Here is a 25,620-nt window from a genome sequence, read left to right as displayed (position 1 = left end):
TTGTTGTTGTTGCCTGACAGTTTCATATATTGCATAATGATTTTAGTTACTCCCTCTCTTGTTGGAATCCTTTTACTCAAGGAGCCTCCAGTGCTGTGCCTTCATGTCATCTTTTGTGTGTGAGTCATGGGGTTTAATTAGAGTTTCTTGTCTGAGCATAGCTGAGGTGATTCACAGAAATAAAGGCAACGCGTCCCCACAAAGGAACTGGTTATATAAATCTGATCAAGAGCCCATGTCTGGGGAGGTCATTGACTCTATGAGAAACCCATACTATTGTTTTGCTAGATGGGTGTCTTCTCAAACTACCTTCTAAATACTTGTGTTTATTCCCATAGATTGGTACTGTGCTAGCCTTCATCCACAGAGTTTTCTTTCTGCCGTGGATGGTGGTTAGTGCAGAAACACATAGCTGGTCAAATTGGACTGAGGGTAAATGATGGTGAAGCGCTCAGCTCTCAGTGAGACAGACTTTTTATTTCTGAACAAAACTTGAGGTGAAAATGGTATAGAAATAGGACTAAGCTTCTTTAAAAATGAAAGTATGAACAGTAGTGAGGGATAGCAGCTGCTGTCCTGCCCCACTTTATAAAGCAGCATGCTTTTGAAACATGGTGTACTCTAAGGATGGAGGTATGCACGGATTGATGTACAATGGAAGACCGGATGTGTTTCTTTCTTTCTTTCTCTCTTTCTTTCTTTCTTTCTTTCTTTCTTTCTTTCTTTCTTTCTTTCTTTCTTTCTTTCTTTCTTTCTTTCTTTCTTCTTTTATCCTTCCTTTTTATTTTTTTTGTTGTTTGTTAGTTTTTGGTTTTTAGCTCAAAATTAGACTATTTTAATTTCTGTTTCAGTTGACCGAATGAGTATCTGCAATGCAATCCACAGACTCATATAGCCACAGAAAATGATAAGCCCTCAGGAGCCCTCAGAGAGGAGGGATAATGGGGTGACCTGGCGGTATTATCCTGCCGGGCTGGAAATGAGGCACTAGGGTTTAGCTAGACCCAGAACCAAGCTAATGTTACAGTCTGGTAAACATATCTCATCTGCTGAGTAATTACAACCAGGAAGATGAAGAATCCTAAAGGGAATGCTATCTATAAGAGGACTGTAGAAGAGTCTCAGAAGTGCCTGAATGTAGGATATGGACCCAGGATGAGTGAGCCCAGCATGGAGCCTGATCATCTATTGGCAGCCTCCTCTAATAGGATGCTTAATAGACTTTCCAAAGATGGAAAGGCTATCCCCAAAGGTCATTTTCTTAAAGGTTATTCTTGTGTGCGTTTTTTAATGAAATAAAAACAAAGACCAGAAACCAGCAGCTTACAGGAAATTAGTATTGAAGGAAACAGTGAGATAGGTACCAAAAAGGGGTACTTGTCAAACTGTCTCTTTTTCAGGAGGATAGTCTGAGAACTTGTTATCAGAATGTTTCTGCCTCCAGTGGGTGATGTCCTGCAACAAATTAAAGAAATTGTCAACAACTTAGCTGCTGTGGGATAATGCTCTCATACCCTGTAAAGATTTGTCATTTGTATTAGTTTAATAAAATACTGATTGGCCAGTAACCAGGAAGGAAATATAGACAGGGTGACCAGAGTAGGAGAATTCTGGGAAGAGGAAAGGCTTAGTATGCATTCGCCACCCAGATGCAGAAGAAGCTACATGAAAATGCTACACTGAGAAAAGACATTAAGCCACATGGCTAAACATAGATAAGAATCATGGGATAATTTAAGTATTAAGAGCTAGACAGTAATAAGCCTGAGCTATTTCTTTGGTACTGAATGGCTGTGGGACCAGGTGGGTCAGAAACTTACACCTACACCTAGCTGTTCAAAAAGAGCTCTTTTTAATCTGGTAGTTTTGCAGGTCAGAAGTGAAAGTGCTGTGGTGGGCTCTCTGAGAGGGTCTTACTGTGATAAACTTGTACACTTCGGATATAGGTCTCATTTAGACCTTACAGTCCAATCTACACTGGTCACTGGAAGGCTTCATTCCTTTGTCTCCTCTATCAAGCTGGCATCCTATTTCCCAAGCCACTGAAGGCAGATCTAGTCCTTCCTATGCACTGTTTTTCTGGTTTTTCCTGGGCATTATTAGTCTGACTCTATTGGTCATGCTGTTACCCCACGCCCAGTCAAGTAACATGGGCAGTGCTGTTATTTTAAGGTCAGCTGATTAGTAACTTTAGTTACCTCTGCAAATCTCCTCCATCTTTAATGTTATATAAGAATGGAAGCAAACTGGGGTGGTGGTGTTAGCAGAGCTCAGAGGCTCTATAGGAAAGAAAATTTTATACTGCTCTGATGTGGGACAATTCTGTATTCTATCAATTATGTTTTAAATAGATGCTGATTGGCCAGTAGCCAGGCAAGAAGTATAGGCAGGACAACCAGACAGGAAGTAGAGGCAGGGCAATGAGAACAGGAAAATTCTGGGAAGGAGGAAGCCCATTCCTCCTTAGCCCTGTCCAGACACCAAAGAAGGAAGATGTGACCTGCCCCACCAAAAAATGTACCGAGCCATGTGGCTAACATATGCTAGAATAATGGGCTAATATAAGTTATAAGAGTTAGTAAGAAGCCTGAGCTAATGGGCCAATCATTTTATAGTTAATGTAGAACTCTGTGTGATTTCTTTGGGTCATACCAGCTGTGGGAACTGGGCAGGACAGAAACCCCAACAAGCAGGTCCTCATGTTACACTACTCATTGATTTTTTAAATTAAAATTAATTTTATTATTAAAATTAAGTTATTCAAAATTAAAATTATATCCTATTACCCTTTCTTTTTCTTTCCTCTAATTCCTTACATGTATTGCCCACCATCACCATCTCTCAAATTCAATATATCTCGACTCCTTTTCTTTAATTAGTATATATATATATATATATATGTACATATATATATATATTCAATCTGCTCATTTCATCTAATTTTACTTGGATATACATAATTTCAGGGATGACCACAGAGGGAGTCCAAAAGATTTCTAAAACATTATAGTTTATTGCTGTTGCCCTTGGTGGCTTCCCAGAGGTTGAAGATAAATTTCTATTGCTGAATATTCATTTTAACAATAAGAATTTCAAGGCACGGGAAGATTAAATAGGTAGTCATTGGCATGTACATATGTGATGGGACTCTGCTCTTCTTACCAGGTTTTAACTTCCCAGTGTTTTGGATTTGGCAAGTTTGCTGAGCCTAGTATTCTGAGATCCAAAACACAGGGATTGTGCATCTTGAAACAGTGATATTTTTATAAATTAAATATGTAATGTCTTAGAAATAAAGTAAAACTGGTGCTTCAAAAGGAAGTAGGGTGTTTTTGATTGTATGCATTAAGGTAGCTGGCAGACAACAAACAGGCTTGCCTCCATAGAGAAGGGAGATGGCTAAGGTAACAACTGGCCAGTGAACTCATATTGACACTACATCTACAGTCCCTCCTTGGACAATGACCTCAAACTTTCTTTTGGGAAGTGGATGTGTAAATCATAGATATCATTTATACATAGACAAAAGGCTAGCTTTCCAGATGAGCAGTTGTTTCAGAAGGTATGTGATTGGGTTCCTAACAGAACAGGAAGACTCCATGGAATTTTTTCTCCCAATCTGATTTCATCCATTTTCAAGAATTGCCAAGCTTACAAATGACAAGAACATAAGTTGAATTGAATCTTGAGATTCCAAGTAAGATGTCCAATTAAACTGTTATACGACAAATTTAGTAAGGCCCCCTTCTGCTGGACTTTAAATGAGCAAAAGTGGGTGTAGCATGGAGCACAAACACCAGACTCTTAGAAATAAGAGTTGGAATTTTGATGAGCTCATAATGGGACTTAATGTGGGAAATACAAAACGCGTGGAGAAGAACGACTCCAGAGAGCTGTGACACCCTCACAGCAGCACCTCTCCGTTAATCACGGTTTCTGACTACTAAGTAGACACCGAGTGATCATACACTCTCAACTTCCTACACACAGTCATCATTACAAAACAGTAGCCTGTCACTATAACTCCTCCATTTTTTGATTGCCTTAGAAACAATGTTGTTATTGTTAGAAGTGAAATTTTCGTGTGCACATGCTCAATATATGGTCTGTAGCTCAGACTAAAATACTAATATTTGCCAACCCCTTCTCTTTTTATATCATTGAAAATGCATATGTTTATAGAAAAGAAATATTTGTGAATCTCAGATTCCGAGGGATTCTCCACCATTAAGACAAGCCAGGTTGGCATCAAAAGTGTGAGCCAAAAATGTATTGCTTTATTATCAAATAAAGGAAGGGCATTCATAGAAAACTACATGGAATGAGTTTATACAAATAGTTACAAATTTATGGTTATCTCATGAGCTTTCTTTAAATGTCCCAACTCTTTGATATTTGCCATTCCTATTCCTCTTTGACTCAACCTTTTTCATTTTTGAACCCCCTTTCCCATTATCTTCTTTCTCATTCAAAACAACACATGGCAGCCAGACTCTCCATCTGTCCATCCACTTCTCCAAACATATTTGCAACTGTGCAAGGTTGGGTACTCTTGAGATCTGAGATAATTCTGCAGAGCCTGCAGAAGTATAGGGACATTAATTTCCCTTATAGTCTCCCAGTCAGTGGCAAACAGAACTGCTTGTTAAAATGAGGAGAACATCTGTAATTCAAAATGTAAGTGGTCATAGTATAAACTGGGAAATAGAGAAATCATTATGTTGACATAAATCAATGGGTGACATCACCAAGTCAATCTCAAATAGCTAAGCCATAGGAGACTCATCTTGCTTAGTCTGGTCTAAAGCTTGGTTTTATCCAAACTTTCTTGCAGATAAACATTTTACATTTTAAGCAATCTGAAGAGCCCATGATATGTGCTTCTAATAATCTGTTTTGCTTCTGTATAGATTTTATATCTTTACATCAAAGGAATTGGTAATGTTCTGATGATGTCACTTTAGTGGACTAACTTATTAACTAATTAACATATTTCTTAACTAACTTATTAACTAATTAACTTCTTAGCTAATTAACATTAGTTGAATCCAAGAAGCCTAGCAATGGCATTAGAACTTTGAGGTCTTGCTGGTAGAGTGGAAGGAATGTGTGGTTTGCAAAAGTTCATGGTTGCTCTGCAGTTCTTTCGATGCATAACACATCAGACTGACTAGACAAGATGATCATGGTCTTAGACACTTAGGCTAGAAATGGAAATCTAGAAACTGGGTTTAGCAAAAATCCAAGATGGTGCTCTTTTTCTATAGGATTTTCTAACTGAAGAGTAAAAGGCATGTAACAGTAATGTCTATCTGGGAGAGGGGGGTTTCCTTCTTTTTTTTTAAAGCATGCAAACATTTTATCATGTTTATTCATGCATTTGTACACATACCTTTGAGTGTCTATGGGTGATGAGTCCCTTGCTGAACCTCACAGTATCGTCTGGTAGCTGATTTCCAAATCAGAGGTCCCTGTGTAATTTGTCTAATGTGTTTTTCTCAGTGATTCCCTTTCTCCCAATACCATGAGGAAAGTCAGCTCTCCCTCTCCAGCTTCCTCAACAGTACACTTGGCAGAATCAGAGAAGGGTTTATGTTCTTATAAGCACATTATGTTGTCTCCTTTTGCTAGGATTTGTTTGTTCAGTGACACCTTCATGGATTGCTTTTTTCTTTACCTGACTTCTAGTTAATTTCAGGGTAAAGTGAAATCTACTCCCCCTCTCCCCACCAAATGTTCCAATTACAGAGATGGTAGTAAGAGTGCTTCTCTCAGGCTTCATAGGTTTTCTATACTTATGCTACTACCAATTTTTTAAAAATTATTAGACTTATTTGCACACATGTGTATATGCATGCATTCACGCATGAGGATGCCACAACATGAGTGACGAGGTCAGAGAAGAGCCTGCGGAGGTCAATTCTTTAGTTCCACTATGCTGGTTATAGGGATCCACCTCAGGTCTTCAGGCTTGGCAGCAAGTGATTTTACCCAATAAGCAATCTCTCTGGCTCGTATCTCAGTATTTTTATCTCACATCGAGCTTCTTGTTTATGCTTCCTTCCATATTAATGACAGGTAGATGTCTTTGGAAATAAAGGGCATCTTTATTTAACCTATGTTAGATCTAGAGTATCTAAGGAAATGTTGAAATACACAAGAAATTCATTCATTGTGACCTGAACTAAACTACACACAGTTTCCTTCCCAAAGGAAGACCAAAGACTATCTCCCTTTAGCCCTCATTTTTCCCAATTTTAGCTGCATCTGCTTAGACCTCACTGTTCTCCTCCTGGGCATTAGCTCAGCCTTGTCCAGGGAAAATTGCATCCTATCCTTGGAACACAGAGTAGACAGGGACCTCAGAGATCAAACTTAATGCTTTTCATTATTTGGATTTAAAGCCATCTTGACAGAGTGGAGGCTCCTTGATTTGTGAGGAGTTACTATATTTAAGATCTAAAATCACCAGGATTTATTAAATACAGTGTCTGGGGAGAATAAATTCTTTAAGATGCTCGTCCTGCTGAAGTAAAGGAATTAGATCTTATATTCTGTTTGGCAAGTTACTTATTCACTCTGAGCTTTTATTTGTGTTGTTTTATGTAAACCAAATTATATCACAAGGTCAAAATAGACTTATTATCCTTCAAACCCTTTAATGAAGCCCAAAGGGTGTTCGTAGAGTCCTGCATGGTGCATGCCATAAGCACCACAGCCACTTGCACTCCCTTTAGATTCCCCAGATTTTTCAGGGCGTTGTCTTTACAAGGGATTTCTATTACCTCACCTCTGGGGGAGGAAGTCATGCCCTTCTGTTGCACTTCATCTGTTAACTCTCTGTTAGTCAACAGAGGCAAGTCAGCATCTTCAAGAGATTTCATTAAAACACATAGAGCCATTTGAAGCCCCTTAGCCCATCACTGAATTGAGATTTGAAATCTGTGTATGGCTAAGATGGTCATTAAGAGATGTATGATGATGTAACATAATAGGTGTTCCAGTCCTGATCATTTTTCCTCTTGGTTGAGCCCTGGAGCCTGAGTTCAGCAGCATAGCATGGTCTTTTTATTGTCTGGAAGCATGGAGCATGCTCTGCAAGTCTCATTCTAGACAACTTGGAGCTTCCACAATCAGTTCTTTTTTTCACCTCAAACCCAACCTAAGAACTTCTTCTAGGTATAGTTAGAAATAAGTAAGCTAGCCTTTCTATTGGGGCCATAACTTGATCAGGTTCAGATAGATAACTTCTTTCTTTACATTGTTATTGCTAATCAATGTATTTCCAGCTAACTACCCAGTGCATCACAATCAGAAGGAATGGTACTGGATAACATGTGAAGGATTCTCTGGAAACTAATAAAACCTATTATCCCATGGTGAAGGTGTAAAGACTAAGGGAAAAAGGAAAGGGAAATAATGTGGATGGTGACATGGACAGGTAGCTCACGAGCAAGATGTTAAAAAACTTATATATAGAGAAAGATAGATATAGATATATATAGAGAGAGAATTATGTATAAAAATATATAAAGGCATATAGAGGAGGATATTTATAATTATGTATAAAGAAATACATATAAAGATGCATAGAGAAAGACATTCATTATATACATACATACATATATGCATATCTTCTATAGAGAAAGAAAGTCCTGAGTGGAATTCTATAGTCCAGTGAATATGTAAAATATTTAGTAAAAAAGACTTCTATGGCAGTTTGTGGAAGTAAGGATGAGGAATAGGATAATGTGGTAAGAAAATGGCTTGGGGTTATCTTCAATGTGAAGCTTTGGGTTTAGAAACAAGAGTGAACTTGATTTCTCTAGGACTAATTCAATTCTGTATGGCCAACCATAAAGGAATGATTAATAGTTGCTGGGAAACCTTTTGGTATCTTTCCCCCCTCATGTGCCCTTTGCAGATTTCAAACCAAACAATGACTCTGGCGTATAGTTAAGGCAGCAGTGACTGATACCTTAGAGGCACACTGGGACTGAGGTGGTAGGAGTGGGCTGAACCCAAGCTCAAAGCCAAGGGAAATCAATGACTGTAAGAAACTGCAGCCCCATGGCTGCAGATTGCTCCAGTGGCTGCTGCATCGATTTTGACTTCAACTTCTAATTGCTGCAGCAGGCAAAACAAATGCCTCATTTTAGAGTGTTTAAGGCCCCATAGATTTTCGTGGAGTGAGGCCTGGGAAACTTTCAAGGGGCATGTAAGAGACTCATGAGACAGAATGCTCAGGGCAAACACCAAGCACAATTTAAGAAATGATTGTGCAGGAGAGAAATAAGAGAGGGAAAGTGTAGACCTGCAGACAGAACGGGGAGCAGTGATTTCATAGTGTAACTTAAAGGAAAAGTAATATTTCTACCTTGTTCATTTGAGGACTCCATTAGGGCAAGACTTGTTTTAAACTTCTCCGTTTCGTGCCTGGGTTTGTTTTTCAGGACAAAAAAAAAGTTGATTCCAAAGACAGTGGTTATGTTTAAGTAGTCATGTTTTGTCCCACAGGGCCAGGCAGAGTCTCGGGGAATATCTCTGACAAACTGATGACATCTTAAGTTCTATTCATTGAAACATCATTGCTGTAATAAAGTTATTTTTATTTTATTTTTTTTCCAAGCCAAACTGTATCCAGCTTTATTAAAGACACTTTCCATAAATAATCATGGTTTTCCAGGCAGAACATGGGCAGACAATCAGTAACAGTATACAAGAACTTCCAAACTCCCTTCTTGTATCCACTGCCAAAATCAGAAAGCCACTATAAAACCCGGTGAGTCTTCATTGGATGCTCTGCAAAGGGGGAGGAGTTTAGAGTGAGGGCTGACATTTCACATCAAGGATGTTGTTTCACAACTCTTCACAAGCCGACCCTGAACATTTCACTTGGCGTCTCCAGCACCTTCAGCTTTTTGTGCCTGGTCTGTTTTGCCGTCTCCGTTCTCTGCAGGATTATTGGCATCCTTACCAGCATCGGCTTTCCCCTTCTTCCCCTTGGGTACCTTCTCTCCTTTCTTGGCGGGGGGCCTTTTTAGGCTTGGGCTCTGGCTTTGGAGGAGCAGGTTTAGCAGACAACCTTGCCGATCTTCTCTGTGGCTCGTCCTTCACCTTGGCTTTATCTCCTTTAGTATCCCCTTCAGCCTTTCTTTTGGGCATGGGGGTGGGGGGACGGACGGACGGACTTCGGTGCTGAACGCGGGGCTCATCTGGGGGTCGTTCTCGCTGCTTCTTCACATTGCATAAAGTTATTTTTAGAAAGAAAAAATTCATTGATTCAGTGTTGTAGAAGAAAGGTAGCTTGTTTGTTCCTGGCTGCTCAGCCCCAAAATAATCACACAGAAATGATATTATTTGCAATACTGTTTGGCCAATAGCTTAAGTGCATTTCTGGCTAACTTGTATCTTAAATTAACCCCTCTCCATTAATTTGTGTATCACCATGAGGTCGTGGCTTACCGGGTAAAGTTTCAGCGTCTGTCTCTGGTGGGGCTACGTGGCTTCTCTTTGACTTTGTCTCCTTTCTCCCAGCATTCAGTTTAGTTTTGCCCATATACCTCTACTCTATCCTATCACAGGCTCAAAACAGCTTCTTTATTAACCAATGGTATTCATAGCATGCACAGGGGAATCCCATATCAATTCAGTTTTGTCAAACAATTATTAGTGGGCACTTTTTAAGTTCTCATCCAGTTTTGAACATTTTCAAACAAGTCCTGACATCATTGCAATCCATTATTTCATTTAGCTGACCCATTTTCACAGAGAATTTGCTAAACTTGAAGCACTGGTGATGAGAAAGACGTATGTCATACTCAGAAGACTTGCACATATTTGAGAACTTTACCTTCCTTTTTTGTAAAATATTCTTCAATGCTAATCTTTTTATAATGACTTAATAAGTTAACAAACTAATGACAGGTCTTGTCAACTCAATGGAAATTGTAATCACCATGGAAACAACCCTCTGGCCATATCTGTAAGAAGTTTCTAGAAGACGTTAATTATGATGGGAAGATACACCCTTAACAGGAGTGGCGCTGGTCCATAGATGGGGTCCTGGAGAGGATGAAAAGAGGACAGAAGAAAGGAAAGTTATGCAGTAGCCCTCATCTCTCTCTACCTCCTCTCTACAGTTGCGGGCTTAGCAGTTGCCCCATTCTCCTTCCATGGTGCTTTCCTGTGTGCTGTACCTTTGATTAGAAAATCAAATCAAACTCTCCCTTCAGTTATTTTTGTCAAAGTACAAAGTAACTAATGTGCAGACCCTGTACCTTCTGTCACTTAAAAACCAGACATGAGATAGGAATTTACAGCCATAATTAATTAAATATGTCAGACAAGGTTCGATCTCCAGAGTTTTGGTCATCAATATCTCTGTGGTGGTGGTGATGATGGCTGATAGCCATGGCTCCATCCCTCTGTGGTAGGTGGTGTCAATGGTTGATAGGTAAGGCGTGTAATCTGTAGTGCTGGAGAAAGGAAACACCCTGACTTTCAGAAATTATTAATTACCAAATAGGTACACCAGACCAAGTTCAGAAGCTCACAATTACATCCACAGCTGAGAAAACCCATCAGAAAATGTCAGAGATGCATGGACAGAATGCCAACTCATTTCTTCATCTGATACAGTCCTTCAAGGAGTCACTGCATGCTCTGGAATGAACATATTTCTATTTACATATGTTTGCTTCTCTTCCTAAATTATGTTCATTTATCTAAAGCAGCTTGAGTGGGATGGAGTCAGGGAGCACCACTAAAGTCATCTGTGACCCATCTGTCTGGGGACACAGGTGAATGTGAATGAGATGATCATTTAAACATTAGTTACTAGGTGCTCAGTTTCCTGTCCAGTGAGCCTGTGGACCACATGACCTCAGGAGGCTTCCTGAAATATTCCTGGAAATAGTGTTCTCAGTAATTGCCAAGTTCCTGTCCAAATCAAGACTAGCTTTCTTTCTGTACTACAACAGAGGTCAGTAACTTTCTTAACCAGATGAGCATTATAGCTCTTTTCCACAACAGATCCAGAGTGTACAGACTGTAGTTGGGGAAGTAGTATAAGTTTCAATGCCAGCAAGAGGACCAGGATGATACAGCATCACTCAGTCCTAGGCTTAAGGACGGGATGTGGTCAGCGCTTTACAGATGGTATCTAAAATGTCTGAAATTCGAGACATTTTATTTAGCTTTATAATTATATATATTTATGAATTATGCATAATTCATATAATTTATGAATTATATTAAACAACTAGGCACTCTTTTCAATTTTGTATTGTTAAATTTTTAGTGCTAGGTATACTTTTAGAAAACATTCTTGGGAGAGCCCAGATTTTTCTATGTGAGTCCCAAACTGTTTAATCCTCAGTGTCTGACTCTTCAAGGTAAGTATTCCTATTAGACTCAAGGTGGTGAAGCACTTGATATGAAATGAAATATAGGTCTATGTGGCTGCATGAACTATAAAATATTCCCCCAGTTTTACTGTCACCGTATTGATGATATTCTTTTGTAGATTAAGGAACCTGCAACAGTCCCTACAAATGGATTACTGTATATATAGAGAGATGCATAGATATGTAGAGCAAATGAGCCTCATCTGGTCCTTAGACCAGAAACTCTTACATTAAAAGTAAGTGCAGGAGAGAAGGTCTAATGACAAAAGACATTTCAACTTAACATTTATAAGCCCAGAGCATTAAAATTATATTTCTTATGCCTGTCTATATTTTCCAATTTTATATGATCTGTCTTTATCATAATAGGATATGAAGTCCTAAAATTCCACAGGTTGTGAAAATGGTTTTCTTCTGGTGATTGAAATAAAATACTCAAATGGATACACATATGGGCTTGTATCAGGGATGTTCAGCATGTCTGCACACAGTAGAATATTTTCATACGGCGAGTAGAGCCACTTTCAGATTATCTAAGAATTATAAAGCTAGTTAGATCTGATCAACACTTGTACAGACATTATGAGATAAACTGGAACCTCCAATAAGATTAAAGAATTATCTCCGAATTCATCACTCTATATGGGTTGTTTTCCCAAGCATTTTTAATTCACTCATCTGAATACTTGTCCCATGTCTAAAATAAATGGGACTGAAAATACTCAAATAATAGGAAGAAAGTCAGTGCCTGCTTCAAGAAGGTTTTGGTAGAATAAGGAGATAAGCGTTCAAATAACTCTGTTTTCACCACTGTGCTGTCAATCATTCAAGGCTATAGACAAAATCCCATGAGTCTGGAAGGTGACCAGTCAATAAGAATCAGCCAATCACAGAAATATGATACACTGTGGGGTTCATGATATGAGAATATTTCCACTGTGCGCGCGTGTATGCGTGCGTGTGCGTGCACACACACACACACACACACACACACAAGGATTCATATAACTGGATAGACTGCATAGACTTTCTATGGGTAGATACATAAAGAAGGAAGATTCAGATAAGAAAATCCATTAATAAAACCTAGAGACAGGGCGAGTAAAGAAGATACATGTAACTCTATTTCTACTGGAATATATAAGTGAGATCAACAAGAAAGGAAACTTGTACCTGACTATGCTTTCATGTGGAAACTGAATTATTATTTTTTTATATAGGATAAATTTGGAAAGCAATATAATTTGTTTTTATTCATATTCAAGTGTGAGATAATATTTTGAAGATCCAAGATGTTTGAACTCATAGTAGTCTCCTAGCAACAGCGTGAGGGGGAAGTGTCAAGTTGCAAGCAAGAATTTTATTCTGTTTGTTTTTAAATCATTCCTAAGATTCATAATTTAGGGTGTATTCTGGCATCTATCTTTAGAGACTTTTCCTGGGGAGACATGATGCACATAGCCACATCCCCCATCCAGGGAACTCATGACAGACCAAAGTAGCAATTGCATTGAAGTTCATCTTAGTGAACCAATGATTTTGATGGAGCTACAGGAAAGGTTTCTTACTGGAGCAGGGCTAAGTCAAAATCATCTACAGTATAGAAAAGTTCATCCCAAAATAGGTGACCCACATAAGGAGCAGCCCTGGAGTTCTCTGCACTAACTGTGTCCAATCTCCTTCTGGCAGTTCAGGTGGTCAGAGTCCACTCAAGGGGTTGTTACTGCCTCTGGAGCTATGTGGCCAGGTCTTGTAATTCTGGCCCCACTCTGTGATTTTTGTACACTTCAGCTTTCCCGGGCTTGTGAAGCCTATTTACTCCCTGAGTCTCAGAAGCTTTGCTTCAGGATGAAATGTCCCAATATTGAAGAACTTGCTATGCAACTCAATCATTCTCAAATGGTGTTGCATTGCTTGAAATATAGACACATGAAAAGATGCCTTAGTGCATAAATTTATTCATAAGTGGGATTGTAATAGAAGTTTTAGTAATGTGTTTTCATGTGGCATTAAAAAATGGCTTGCTTTGACAGTAGGCTATCATACTGATAGTGAGTTTGATCACTTTTTAATCACAGGGCCTAATCGTCTGTGTAGGTTCTCTGGTGTTCAACAACAAGAAAATTATTATTCCATCTTAAAACAGAACTTACATGTAAAAATCAGTGCTTTTTTTCCTGATTATCATAGTTTTACTGTAAAGCTGATGTGACTTCCAATAAATCTCTTTTACATACTTAATGTGGTTGCTTTATTTTTTTACACGTTGTATCATTTTTCCAGGCTAGCATTTCTGAATGAACATTCCTGATTTATTTGTGCTGATGAGGGTTCATTTTCTGACACCAGTTCATTTATCTCTCAGAGTAAATGGAATTTCTCATTACAATTTCACGTTAAGAGTGAGGGCTCATTTACCCAAAGGGGCTGTCTATGCCCAAACTTCAGTCAAAGATGAGAAAACTGTTTATAAATGCATTTGTGCCTGGGAATATGCCTTAGCTGGGGAGGCTTTTCAAACAGATAAAATTATTCATCAATAACACTGTGAATCATATTTCTCAACACAAATGGAATTGTTAAGACTTATAAATTGGTTTACTTTTCTATGGACAGGATAGTTAGACTAATAGAAGACGTGGCCATGAAATGATGTCATAAACACAACTTCTTTTTAAAATTTTTTTAAATTTCCATACTAGCTCCAGTTTCCCCACCTTCTCCTTCTCCCATTTTCCCCATCCTGCCCCAATCCACTTTTCAGGAAAGGTGGGGCCTCCCCTGGGGAGTCAACAAAGTCTGGTATACCAAGTTAAGGCAGGCCAAAACTCTCCCTGCCTATATCAAGGATGAACAAGGTATCCTACCATAAGGAATGGGTTCCAAAAAGACAGTTTATATATTCAGGTTAAATTCTGGTCCCACTGCCAGGGCCCCTGAAACAGATCAAGCCACATAACTATTATCAATATTCAAAGGGCTTACTTCAGTTGCGCAGAATCCCTAGTTGTCAGTCCAGAGTCTGTGAGCTCCCACTAGCTCGGGTCAGCTGTCTCAGTGGTTTTCCCAATCAAGATCTTGACATATTCTCCCCTCCTTTGCTCATATGATCCCTGCTCCCTCTCTTTAAATAAGCTCCAGGAGCTCAGCCCAGTTCTTGGCTGTGGATCACTGCCTCTGTTTCCATCAATTAGTGAATGTAGATTCTATGATGACAATTACGGTAGTCACTAATCTGATTATAGAGAAAGGCCAGCTCAGAAACCCTCTCCATTATTGCTACGAGTCTTAGCGAGGGTCATCCTTGTGGATCCCTGAGAATTTCCCTAGCACCTGCTTTCTCCCTAATCACATAATGACTCCCTCTACCAAGATATTTCTTTCATTGCTCCCCTCACCATCCCTCCCCAGCTTGGCCATCTTGAGCCCTCGTGTTCTCATCCCCCATCCCCTCCCTTCTATTCCCTTTCCCAGTTTACCCAGGAACTCTTAACTATTTCCATTTCCTGGGACCCTCCATGTGTGTGCCTCTTAAGGTTCACCATTTTACCTAGGTTGTCTGTGATTGTGGATTATTAGCCTGGTTATATATGTAAATATATATATATATATATATAAAGTCTTTGCTTCACATTTAATATCCACTTATGAGTGAGGACATACCATGTTTGTCTTTCTGGGTCTAGGTTACCTCACTCAGGATGGTTTTTCTAGTTCCATCTATTTGCCTGCAAATTTCAAGATGTCATTGATTTTTCCCTCTGAGTAGTACTCCAGTGTGTAAATGTACCACATTCTCTCTATCCATTCTCTGGTTGAGGGGGCATCTAGGTTGTTTTTAGGTTCTGGCTATTACAAACAATGCTGCTATGAACATAGTAGAGCAAATGTCTTTATGGTATGATTGTGCATCCTTTGGATTTGTGCCCAAAAGTAGTATTACTGGGTCTTGAGATATATTGACTTCAGTTTTCAGAGAAACTGCCATACTGATTTCCAAGGTGGCTGAACAAGTTTGTGTTCCCACCAGCAGTGGAGGAGTGATCCCCTTACTCCATATCCTCTCGAGCATACAGTGTCATCAGTGTTTTTTATCTTAGCCATTCTGATGAGTTTAAGGTGGTATAAGATGGTATATCAGAGTTGTTTTAATTTTCATTTCCCTGATGACCAAGGATGAGGAGCAATTCCTTAAATGTCTTTTGACCATTTGAGATTATTCTTCTGAGAATTCTCTGTTTAGATCTGTACTCCATTTATTTGGTATTTTGATGTCTAGATTTTGAGTTCTTTATATATTTTGGAGATCAGCCTTCTGTCAGATGTGGACTTGGTGAAAATCTTTTCCCATCCTGTAGGCTGCCATTTTGTCTTACTGATCATGTTCTTTGCCTTACAAAAGTTTCTAAGTTTCAGGATGTCCCATTTATTGATTGATTCTCTCAGTGTCTGTGCTACTGGTGTTTTATTTAGGAAGTAGTCTCCTATACCTCTGCATTCAAGGCTACTTTCACTTTATTTTCTATCAGGTTCAGTACAAGTGGGTTTGTTTTGAGGCCTTTGATCCTTTCATTACTGTAGCTCTATAGTAGAGCTTGAAGTTACAGATGGTGATACATCTAGAAGTTCCTCTATTGTACAGAATTACTTTGGTTATCCTGGGTTTTTTGCTTTTTCATATGAAGTTGAGTATTGTTCTTTCAAGGTCTTTGAAGAGTTTGGCTGGGATTTTAATGATATTGCATTAAATCTGTAGATTGCTTTTGGTAAAATCGCCATTTTTACTATATTAATCCTATCTATCCTTGAACATGGGAGATCTTCCAATTTTTTGATATATTCTTCAATTTCTTTCCTTAAAGACTTGAAGTTCTTATCATACAGATATTTCTCTTATTTGGTTAGAGTTTCCTCCAGATATTTTATATTATTTGTGATTATTGTAAACGGTGTTATTTGTCTGATTTCTTCCTTCCACTGTTTATCATTTGTATATAGGTGGGCTACTGATATTTTTAAGTTAATCCTGTATCTTGCCACATTTCTGAAGGTATTTATCAGCTTTAGGAGTTCTCAGGTAGAATTTTTGGGGTCACTTATGTATACTATCATATCATCTGCAAATAGCAAAAGTTTGACTTCTTCTTTTCTGATTTGTACTCCCTTGATCTCCTTTTGTTGTCTTATTGCTCAAGCTAGAACTTCAAGTACTATCTTGAATAGATATGGAGAGAGTGGACAACCTTGTCTTGTTCCTGATTTCAATGGAATTGCTTTGAGTTCTTCTCCATTTAATTTGATGTTGGCTATTGTTTTGCTGTATATTGCTTTTTTTATGTCTAAGTATGTTCTTTGTATATCTGATCTCTTACCAGACTTTTATAATGAAAGGGTGCTGAATTTTGTCAAAAGCTTTTTCAGCAAACTAAAGAAATGCTCAGGTGAGCTTTTTTTCTTTCATTTTGTTTATATGGTAGATTACAATGACTAATTTTCATATGTTGGACCATCCTCACATCTCTGGGATGAAGCCCACTTGATCATAGTGGATGAATTTTCTGATGTGTTCTTGGATTCAGTTTGCCAGTATTTTTATTGAGTACTTTTACATCAATCTTTGTTCATGAGGGAGATTGATCTGAAATTATCTCAGCTGTATCTTTGTGTAGTTGGGATATCAGGGTAATTGTAGCTTCATAAAAGGAGCTTGGCAATGTTCCTTTTGTTTCTATTGTGTGGAACAGTTTGAGGAGTATTGGTATTAGCTCCTCTTAGAAATTCTTGTATAATTCTGTGCTGAAACCATCCGACATTGGGCTTTTTTGGGTTGGGAGACTTTCGATGGCTACTTCTAATTCCATAGGGGTTACAGATTTATTTAAATTGTTTATCTGGTTTTGATTTAATTTTGGTATGTGATATTTATCCAGAAAATTGTTCATTTCTTTTACATTTTCAATTTTGTGGAATACAAGTTTTTGAAGTATGACCTAATAGTTCTTTACATTTCCTCAGTGTTTGTTGTTATATCCCCATTTTCATTTCTTATTTTGTTAATTTGGATATTCCGTCTGTGCCTTTTGATTAGTTTGGATAAAGGTTTGTCTATTTTGTTGATTTTCTCGAAGAACCAACTTTTTGTTTCATTGATTCTTTGCATTGTTCTCTTTGTTTAGATGTTATTGATTTCAGCTCTCATTTTGATTATTTCCTGGTGTCTACTCTTCATGGGTGGGCTCACTTCTTTTTGTTTTAGAGCTTTCAGGTATGCTGTTAAGTTGCTAATGTGAGCTTTCTTCATGCATTTAGAATTATGAACTTTTATCTTAGTACTGCTTTATTTCATAGAGTCCCATAATTTGGGTATGTGGTGCTTTCATTTTTATTGAATTCTAGGAAGTCTTTAATTTTTTTTTTCATTTCTTCCTTGATTCAGTGATGATTCTGTTGATCATTGTTCAATTTCCATGAACTTGTAGACTTTCTGCAATTAGTGTTGTTGCTGAATACTAACTTTTAGCCATGGTGATGCAATTAGATTTCATTTTTTTTATTTGCTGAGATTTGTTTTGTTACCAAGTATGTGGATGATTTTAGAGAAGGTTCCATGAGATGCTGAGAAGAAGTCTTTTGTGTTTGGGTGGAATGTTCTATATATATGTCTGGTAAGTCCGTTTGAGTCATAACATCTGTTAGTTTCCTTATTCCTCTGTTAATCTTCTGTCTGGCTGACCTGTCCATTTGTGAGAATGGGGTGTTAAAGTCTCCCACTATTAGTGTGTGTAGTGTGATATATACTTTAAGCTTTAGTAGTGTTTCTTTTACAAATGAGAATGCCCTTGTATTTGGGGCACAAATTTTCAGAACTGAGACTTCATCTTGATAAAATTTTCCTGTGATGAATATGTAATGTCCTTCTCCTTCTCTTTTGATTAATTCTAGTTTGAATTTTGTTAGATATTAGGATAGCTACAACAGGTTTTTTTTTTTGAGTACATTTGATTAGAAAATCTTTTCCCATCTCTTTGCTCTGAGGTAATGTCTGTCTTTGAAGGTGAGGTGTGTTTCTTGTATGCAGTAGAAGGATGGGTTCTGTTTTCATTCGCATCCATTTGTATTTTAATGAATAAAGCTTGCATGAAGATTAGAGAATAAAACAGCCACAATGATTAGCTTTACAAACAGGTAGTAGTGACACACACCTTTAACCCCAGATGCCACACTTGTTTGACATAGAAACTGGACAGTAGTGGGGCATGCCTTTAATCCCAGCACTAGAGAGGAATATAGTATGGGAAAAGACAGCTCTCGCTCACAGTCTCATTCTGAGGATTTCTGGAGGCAGCATCGCCATTTGAACTGAGGTGGGGTAAGAGCCAGTGGCTGTGCTTTGCTTTCCTGACCTTCAGGTTGAATCCCAGTATCTGTCTCTGGGTTTTTATTAGTCATGCTATACTTGAACAAGGAAGTTCTCAGAGAGGAGGGTTGGAGGTTGAGGATCAGGACAGAATCAGAAGGCTGAGGGAAGGATGGGTGGAGGAGGGTGGGCTAAGGGTGACTCAGGCGTAGGGTGCTGTTGTGAATGGAAAATATCAGCTAGAAGGAGAAATTATTCAGTGGAGAATTTTTGTTTCTCTTTGGTTGGTAGGGCAGTTGCCCTGGCTGTGAATCTTCTTCATCTATGGTGATTGAAAGATTTTCTGGGTATAATAGTCTAGGATGGCATCTGTGATCTCTTACTGTCTGCATAACACTTGACCAGGACCTTCTGGATTTCATTGTTTCCATTGAGAAGTTGGGTGTAATTTTGATATGTCTGCCTTTATATGTTACTTGACTTTTTCCTTTGCAGCTTTCAATATTCTTTCTTTATTATGTATGTTTAGTGTTTTGATTATTATATGGTGAGAAAATTTTGGGGGTCTAGTCTATTTGGTGTTTTGTAGTGTTCTTGTACCTTCATAGGCATATCCTTTTTTAGACTGGGAAAGTTCTATTCTTTGATTTTATTGAATATATTTTCTGTGCTTTTGATCTGGTATTCTTCTCTTTCTTCTATATTATCTGGGGATTATAGCAGGGGTTATATATTCTATTCTGCACTAAGATACATATATATTACACACACACACATACACACATATATGAAAATTATACTTGGCTCATAAGATATAATAACAAGTTGCAAGACAGGATCTCATGTAATCCGGGACGACCTCAGACTTTTACTTCTGATCTTCCTCCTTCCATGTCCTGGGTGCTGGAATTAGAGATGTACACATTCATGCCTGTCTTTTGCAGTACTGGAAATAAAACCCAGGCTTTGTGTCTACTAGGTGGGCAGTCTTCCAGCTAAGGTCTATTTCCAATTTCATGTTGTGCTGATCTTTGCTTGGGGATTGGTTCTATCATCTTTCTAGGTTTTACAAACCTCAGAAACACAAGTTTATTTCTACTGAACTTTTCCTTTTTACAGTCAATATAGGCCCAGTTCCAGGTAATTGCTGCTGAGGGCTGATTGTTTTAATCTTCCCATTTCCACTAGTGTTGGTTTCTCTAAGGATTTGCTATATCTTGCCTGGATCACTCCATCTCTTTTAGGCATTCCTGTCTTTCTATTTGACAACACCAGCTATTTTCAGGCTAGAAGTGAGGTTAAGAGCACTGACTACTCTTTCCGGAGACCTGAGTTTAGTTCCTAGCACCCAAGTTAGGCAACTTACAAACTCCTGTGACTTCAACTCCAGGGATTCCAATGACACTGTGGCAATATAGTTGAATTTGAACTCCAGGCAGCCATATGTCATTGATAGGGAAAGATGTTACTTTTATTTCTTCAGATGCTAATAAATGAAAACCTATGACTTGGTGATTTAACAATGACAGGTATTTTGTCCAACAAATCTAGAAGCAGAAAGTTTAGGGGTTGCTTCTGCTAATGGTGTTCTTGCTGGCAGAGTCCCTAGGATATGCAGGGCATTACATGTACAGACAGGGAGCTAGGTCTTTCTGTGCATGTGCTTCCACTCTAATTACTTTATATATTGTTAATCACTTCTAAAGGCCCTATCTCTATACACTGTAGGCTAATTTTCCATCAAGTTAACACATCTTATTAGATAATAAATTTCAATACATGAAGCCTTGGGGACATTCAAACTATAATAAAGGGCTTACAGTTTATATGTAGTGAGCCCATGATACAGATTTCTTACTTGTGCAGGAAACTGATTATTGTCTACTATGTCTAGCTTTGATTTTTGGATGAGTCATGTTCCTTCCAGGTTGGTCTCAGGTTTCAATTCTATACTTTGGAGCTTCATAATTGAAGAGTGAGTCTTTATTCATTATTTAAAATGCTATTTAGTCCTCATTTTATTCCCAGTGTTCTTTCTCCCATGATGGATATTGTAGACCAGCTTTATAGCTAATTGTCAGATGCACCCAAATCTATGTGTATATTCACTGAGAGACCAAGGTGATGGGACGAGCTGATGAAGGTTTTATGGGGCCCAAAACTTAACTATTTGGTGATCTTCCTTCAGAATATTATATAAAATGAGTTAAGAACATAAATAATAATTCATAATGGAAATATAGATTAAATACTTATTCCAAATTTTGTAATATAATGCCATTACTTTTAATGGAAAGACCATGTATCTGAGAGACCACATGCTTTATCACGGGACATGGAGAAACCAAGTTGGTACAGGAAGCACCCTATTAATTAGTTACATGGCACCAAGTATGCTATATAGGCTACTAGGGGGTATGAGTCATCAAGAGACTTTCATAGCTTAGAACCCTTCGAACTGTAATAATGACCAGTGTGGCAAGTATATCCATGGGTTCAACAGTGACAAAGATGTTACAGAGATAACAAATTGTAGTAGGAGATGGCTCATTTGTTTCCTGGCCACCCAGCCTGGATAAACACACAGAAACTATATTAATGGCAACACTGTTTGGCCTATTAGCTCAGGCTTCTTATTAACTAACTCTTGAATCTTAAATTAACCTATTTCTATTAATTGCCATGAGGCTGTGACCTACCAGTAAGCTTTCAGCTGTGGTGTCTTTCTCCTTCAGCAGCTACCTGGCATCTCTTTGACTCTACCTACACTCTATATCTCTGTTAGAATTTCCCACCGGGCTTTGCTCTGCTAAGTCATTGGCCAAAACAGGTTTATTCATCAACTGATAAAGCAACACACATACAGAAGAACATCCCACATCATCAAATCACTATCTGGTTGGGTTTAAGGCCAGTTCCATGGGGGAAAACTAATGCTTGGTACTAAATACAGCCAAGAACACATAGTCTAGTTTGAGTGGTGACACTCTACTATTATTCTCATGAATGGACATAGTATCAAACTGTTTTCTAAATCTGTGTCTCTAAATCTACAGATTAAGTCTATAGGACAAGTCCATGGATAGAATAAATTAGAATTGATGGGTTATTAAAGACCATACAAAGTTGAAAGGTTGTGGAGAAAGGGTCTATATCTAGGAAGAATTAGGGGATGAACCTAATGAAAACACATTGTGTGTCATTCTCAAAGAACTCAGGTAAATTTATATGAAAACATAAAAGATTTGAAATCTGTCATATTTATTACTAATTAATTACTATATGTCTAGTATAATATTTTCTTTATGTAGTTAAATACTATTTGATTACTTTTTGTCTAGGATATTTTATACATAAGAATAATTATTGCATCCAATATTTATTGCAAGCTGAACCCTGGAAGCATATACAAAATTAAAAGCTCCCATTGTTTAGTTTTTTTAATTGAAAACATTTTCATATAATTTTTAATCATCTTCCCCCCCAATTCTCCCCAGATCCTCTCCATATTTATTATTAAGTCACAGCAAAATTGTTATTGATTTTAACTGTTTTTAAAGTGTTAAAATTATGAAATACTCATTTGACTTTATTTTTTGTATTTATCCTAAGTTTTTTGAAAATCAAAGAACAAAAATATTTAGGTATTATAATGCATAGCATCACGAAGTGTCACACATATTAAAGAGCTTAACTGAACGATTCTTATAATGATTATTAACATTTATTCTCAATTCACAGTTATTATTAAATGGATGGTAAATAATTTTAGTAATGTCACCTAAATTTTTGAGATAATTTTTGGGTTAAGAAAATGTTTATCATCTGTTTTCCTTCTAAGTAACGAGGTTTGATGAGGTTTTTCTGCAGGCTGATTTATAGCTGTGTGTAGCTCACTCTTGCTGTGCCTCCTTTAGTACTGGGTGACATAGAACATGGTCTTTTTGACTCACAGTCATAGCCATAAGATCAGTTCACATGCTGTCCCTGGGATAAGCCCTCACAAAGGTGTGGTCTACCTTGAACATACGTAGGAGCAACAGGAAATCATCTCATCAATCCTCTTCTTCTCGTTCCCATCTCCACCCGACAGAGCAGTGAGAAGACAGAGTGCCAAGCCAATGGCCTTCACTGTCTCTTGCTCAAGCACATTTATTCAGCAAATTTTATGAACTCACATAACCCCTGGAATACATTGTTTACCTCTTTTAGAGCCTTAGGGGACCCAGGCAAATGAGAGTTTAGACGATGCAACCTCGCAGCCAATCTGCGTGTAGGCAGTATGCCTTGTTATTGCAGAAGCCAAACGCCCTTTCAGGGCATCATTATAACTTGAGAAATGAGTCAAGGTTTTAACTGAAGAAGAGAGCTATGTAATTATTTTTGAAATCAAAAATTTTCTCAAATGATCTGTTATTGCACAATTCAAGGAGGAACTCTAAGTAGTTAAAAATAACAATAGCAGCCACTGCTGATTGATTGCTTAGCTGCGGCAGCATTTAGCATATGTGGTTTTTTATCATATAAAGCCCCATGAAATCGGGAGGGCAGAGCAGGAACCGGGCCTCCCAGGTGCCATCCTCATTCTTTGAAGACTCCTGTCTGAGGTTCCTGGGAGAAGGATGATGCATTTACACAGAGTTTCATTTGAATTTCAAAGGGAACCTGGGCTCTGAAAGCTGGAATAGATAAATCAATTTCCAGAGACTAAACAGCAGATTGGAGTGAGACAAGCTCTCAGATGTGTTAAAATGTAGTAGGGAATAGAGGTCAGGTACAGCTCTGTTTTTCTCTGAGGGGGAGCCAGATACTGGCAGCGATGACTTCATTGTGTTTGAGATTAATGTTGCCTATGTTTGTGCTTTTTGGGTATCTTTGCAGAAATATGTAAGAAATAAGGAATACCAAAACCTACCACTTGTGGTTCTTAGCCCCTGCTTTTCTTTACACTAAGGGCCTTTATTCGGCGTTACATGAGACTTCGGTTTTCATTATATATAGCTGAGGTATAAAACATGGTGCTTTGATATAAGTATCAGTTGTATAACATTTTAAGCTAATTATCATATCCATTGTGTCCATGTGAAAATACAGCTCTCACGGGCCGAGGATATTGCTCAGTCAGTGACACACCTGACGTATAAATATGAAGCCTGAGTTTGGGTCCCAGCACCTATGAAACAAACCGACAGGGATGGTGACATGCGCAGAGACAGGCAGACCCTGGATGCTTGCTACCAGCTAGCTTAGCCTAAGCCCTGAGTCCCAGGACTCAGGGAGAGATCCTATTTCAAAACAAGATATCTCTGGAAGAATGGCACCCTAGGTTGAAAACTGCACCCCTCCCGGGGCCCAGCCACAACTTCAGAATCCGAACTTCATAAAGTACAGCCAGTCATTTATTCTTGAGCCCAATATGAGTGGGCACAAGCGTGCATGACTCAGGAGCACAGCTTCAGGTGGGCCTCAATACCATAGTCTGACGTGATAACAATTTCACAGAGTTCTTATACTAACAGAACAAAGGAGGAGAGCTCTAAATCATGGCAGTTTCAAGTACGCTGCTGGAAGCATCAAGTAGGTTGGTTGTAACAAGTAAGAAAAAATTCTCTGCTTTAGGCTTCAGATGCAGTTTGATGGCATTCTCAGCGTCTGGGCTGCTGGCAGCTATGAGTATGCCACTACATTCCCAAAGGACTTATCTAAGATCTTTAACGATGTTTTCTTTCACTGAAATCAGAATGCTAGCTCCTGATTAACTTGGCTAGCTGGCCAGCAAGCTCTGGAGATCAGCCTATCTCGATGCTCCGAGTAGCAGGGACACAGGCACTCACAACCATGCAGGGTAAAATGTCTGCCCTGAAAGCATTACCAGCTGAACCATCTCCCCAGCCCATGCTTCATTCTTTCTGGCATCCCTTCATGTTACAGAAACAAGAAACTCACATGAAAACCCTACCTAAATATCCATTCAAGAAGCCATTTATTCATCCCTGCATGAAACAAATGCAAAATAATGGATGTTTACTCAATAAAGATAGATCATATGAACCCATCCAGAAAGTAACTGGATTATCAGTACGGGATATATTATTATCCCTTAGACATCCACTGGGGTCTTCTCTAATCCCAAATTTCCTTTTACTGCCTATTTTAAAACCTGACTCTGTACCCACATGACTGCTTATATCATGGCAAAAGCAATGTAGGAATCTATGCTCTAAAACTTAATTTCCCTAGAAAGTCAGGGTTCATATTAAAAAGGTAGCTCACATCTGTTTCCTCTCAGGTGGGCATTATTAGTACAACCTGGCATGGATATCTGGTTCTATCATCCATCCAATTGAAAAGCAGGAAGAAGTCCTTTGCTAGATACCGAATCTGCTGCCCCTTAGATTGTGACCCTACTGGTCTTCAAATGTAATCATTCATCATCTTCTCCAAGGAGCTGAGTGATAAACACTTTACAGTGTGAATGTGATGTGGCCTTAGGATGTACTGACAAAACGGGGCACTAAGTGAATGGGCACGGTCTCCATTCTTCCTTATAAGAGGAACGTGACGAAACCTGATTAGGAGGCTGAATTGCAGAGACACTGCCTTCTCAGTCCACAAGACCTTAGATTTTTAGTGTCCACATTAGAGGCCTCTCTGTGGGTCCGAAGAAAGACAATTCAGTTGGAGAGACCAGAAGTTTTGAAATTTTCAGAAGTGTGAAGCAGAATCTACGTACCAATCGGAAGTAATGATGTTGTGTTAAGGGCGGCGGAGCTGCGTCCCCAGCACCCAGCCGCCTGCACAGCTAGCTTTATACCCGAAATAATTACACGGAAACTGTATTCTTTTAAACACTGC

At 38.5% G+C, this 25,620-nt stretch overlaps 1 pseudogene; it reads right to left on the bottom strand.

Moving 5' to 3' along the window:
- Positions 1-8,670: 8,670 nt before the first annotated feature.
- On the bottom strand, positions 8,671-9,165 carry LOC101982630 (annotated as a pseudogene).
- Between the last annotated feature and the right edge of the window lie 16,455 nt (positions 9,166-25,620).

Source organism: Microtus ochrogaster, unplaced genomic scaffold (assembly GCF_000317375.1).
Source record: "Microtus ochrogaster isolate Prairie Vole_2 unplaced genomic scaffold, MicOch1.0 UNK10, whole genome shotgun sequence".
Lineage (NCBI taxonomy): Eukaryota > Metazoa > Chordata > Mammalia > Rodentia > Cricetidae > Microtus > Microtus ochrogaster.
This window is presented reverse-complemented; position numbering and strand designations above follow the sequence as displayed.